This window comes from Takifugu flavidus, chromosome 13 (genome assembly GCF_003711565.1).
Source record: "Takifugu flavidus isolate HTHZ2018 chromosome 13, ASM371156v2, whole genome shotgun sequence".
Lineage (NCBI taxonomy): Eukaryota > Metazoa > Chordata > Actinopteri > Tetraodontiformes > Tetraodontidae > Takifugu > Takifugu flavidus.
In genome coordinates this window covers 8983405-8986465 of record NC_079532.1, presented here as the reverse complement: position 1 = coordinate 8986465, position 3061 = coordinate 8983405, and the positions used below count along the sequence as shown (strand labels likewise).

At 51.1% G+C, this 3061-nt stretch overlaps 1 long non-coding RNA gene across 1 annotated transcript; it reads left to right on the top strand.

The window, feature by feature from the left end:
* The first annotated feature begins 768 nt into the window (after nt 1–768).
* LOC130535875 (uncharacterized) lies at nt 769–1449 on the top strand. The gene is made up of 2 exons (XR_008953227.1): nt 769–897; nt 976–1449. It is a non-coding gene; the product is annotated as an uncharacterized LOC130535875 (long non-coding RNA).
* The last annotated feature ends 1612 nt before the right edge of the window (nt 1450–3061 follow it).

The window sequence follows — 3061 nt, the reverse complement described above, 5'->3', positions numbered from 1 at the left end:
CCCCTTTTGTGCTTGTGGTCTGTAAAGAGCAGCTTTATTCACCGTGACCTCAGGTGCGCTGCCTGTTGTGCAGCGCTTTGGGCCATTTCCGAGGACGTGGAGCTGAGGCATAATCCAATTTCAAGACCTGTATTGAGTTACAAATTGAAATCCAATATTCCAAAAGTATGCTGACATTAATCCATCAATTAAGCCCATTTTCAGCAAAATGTCATCTACAAATTTGCCTAATTCAGTGGCAGGTCAATGGTTCTGAAGGGAATTCTGACCTTCCTCAAGCTCGCATTTATCTATACATGTTTTGTTTAGCAGATTTCTACAGTTATGAAATGAAGGGTGCAGATCTTCCTGTTTGAGCAGCTCTACAATCATCCAGCCGGTGGTGTTTGTTGTGGGGGGGGGGGGGGGACTCTGGACCTGATGGGAACTAAAATCCCAGAGTAGCAAAGAGCGTGTCTACATTTATGTATGGAGTTATTGGACTGGGGGTGTTCTACAGTCCATTTGATCCTCATGTGGCAGGGCGTGGCCTGCCCTCCGCACAGGTGCCATATGGAGGTAGTGCCTTAATTGGTGGGTGGGGAGAAAAAGGTTCATATAAGGCACTGCCTCCAGCTGGCTTTAGTTGACTTCCCCCTTCGACGAAGGTGTAGCGTGGTTGCAGATTGTCTGGGCTGTTTGACCAACTGAACCTGTCCCAGAACGAGCGCGCTGTCTGGCAGCGCCAAGGTAAAGGCACGGCATGCTAACGCAGATTTCATCTGGTTACGACGTAAAGTGCAACAGTGCTGGAACGTGTGCTTGCTACTTGTTGCAGAAGGTCGGTGCTTCCTCCCGCCATCCTTCCGTCCAGAGCGCTTTGCCGTAAGGGCGTGCGCGCTAGTTGGCACTGGGCAGGTAAGGCGCAGCAATGCGCGTCACTGACTCCCCCACTCACTCAGTTGATCAATGGTACTGGGGCTGTTCTCGCTGCAGTTGGCTGCCGGCTGGTGTCAGTGGGTCGCGTGGCCCCAGCGGGAAGCCCTCATGGAGTAGATCACCTCGCGTACTGGACCCACTGCTGCTTTGGCTCCGTCCCGTCTCTCCTGTTCGCTCTCGCCCCCCTTCGCTCGGGGGACGGCGCTGAGGCGTAGTGGTGCCGCCGAGGCGACCACGGAGCTATTGCTTTCATTTTTAGACTCTTAACAGTGTTTTAATTCTCTTTTCTTTGTGGACAGGTGCTGCGGGCCACGGCGGGGACCCAACCCCTGGTGGAGGGCGTTTTCCTCACCCCTCGTGTGTAGTTTTGGTTGCAGTAGCACGGGTGTTTTTAGTTTGTTTCTCCCCTAATTGCGTTTTACCTGCCGGTGGGGCCCCAGCCCTGTCCACCCCTTTTTGTTTGACTTTTGTACAGCAGAGTTATTTTGGTGTTGAGTTGGATTTAATAAAATTGTAGTGCCTAACCCTCAATCCTGTCTCTGCCTCTGGAACCGAACCGTATCTGCGCGTGCCTGGTTCCGGTTAATTCCTGGGGTGAAACTCCCCAGGTGGCGTTGTCGTTGACCGTTCCACCTCTCTCCACCCCGCCACACTCACATCTGCTTCACTGTCCGATTCACAACATCTGATGGCTTCATGGGAAGTTGCAAATCTTAACAGACCAGAACCTTTTACGGTCGGCACAGAGGCCCGAGAGTGGAGCCGAGGCTTCGGGGGCAGTCCTGCCGAAAGCACGACCGAGGAGGACCAGTCGGTTCACCTCCCCAGCAGATTCAGGTCTTGCGCAACATGATGGCCGCTCCGAGTGAAGGGGAGGCAGTGGTTGGTTGGTACACTACGAGGATCTGGGCTCGATTCCGACCTGTTCTCATCATGTTTGGATCAACAGCTCCTTTCAAAGCTGACGTGTCCTGCCAAAGTAAACAACTTCCTCAAAAAACCCAACTTCTCAGCCGGAACAGGTACGATCCTGATCTGTGTCCCGGCTTGTGTTTGTGTTCCACCGGGACGCCAAAAGCACAGACATCTATACGAGCTTGTCTGGGTCTAACTATTTAATTTTAGTCCATAAACACTGTTAATTACTTTGAGCTGTGTGGGAGTTTTGCCCCTGGCTTGGCTGCAGCGCTCCCAGCCAGTCCGGACCTGTCAGCGTGATGGAGCGCGCCATTAACTCTGCAGCTGTCACACTTTTGCTTACAGTTTCTCTTTGATCTGCGCGTCTGTTGGCAGATTTCTGTCTCTAACAAATTTAAAAAAGAATTCCCAGGAGTGGGCATGTGAAGCTCCTCAGTCAAGGGTTCAGCTTCTGACGGAGCTGATCAGCTGTTTGGTGGCAACGTTAAAGGACGGGCAGGTCGCACTTTTGCCATTTTGGAAACCACCTTTCGGGTCACAGCGGAACCAGTTCTACTGGCTCCCAGTGGTGCAGAATCAGCCGTTCACCAGCTCAGTCGTGAGCATTAAACTCGAACAAATCAGCACACGAGTGTTGAAAATCAGCCGTGCACGATCAGTCCGAACGTGCACGCTCTCTGAGCATCAGACGCTCCGCGTGCAGACGAGGATTCAGCCGAGGGCAAACCAGATTTTAAAGGACTCGTAATTAACACGTGCACGAGGAGGAAATGCTGAGGCGACACAGTTGGTTAATAGAACCTTTAGTCCCACAATCAGATTAATCCAATCACCTTAATCTACAACAAAGGGAGCTGGAAACCTGAAAACAGCTCCTCCTTAAGGGCATTCTAAGGTCGATAAAAGTAAAATGAGAATGATTAAACTCCCCCCACGTGCACGTCTGCACGATCTGATGACTCACAAAAGCGTCCTTTCAAAGCAGAAAAGTGAGTTCAGAATGAGCAGATTAGCCTCCTAATAGCAGCGGCTCCCTCAGCTGCTCTGATTCCTCTTCTCATTAAGTTATTTCACGCTCTGAATGTTGGAATTGAAATGTGTCATAAGTCTGACCATTTAATCAGAGCCGGTAATCAAATGACAGCAATGGCATCTAAAGCAGCAGCAAAAGCGTGGGGCCTCTTCTACACTCGCCTCCTTTTGCATCCTCAGAAACGCCATGTTT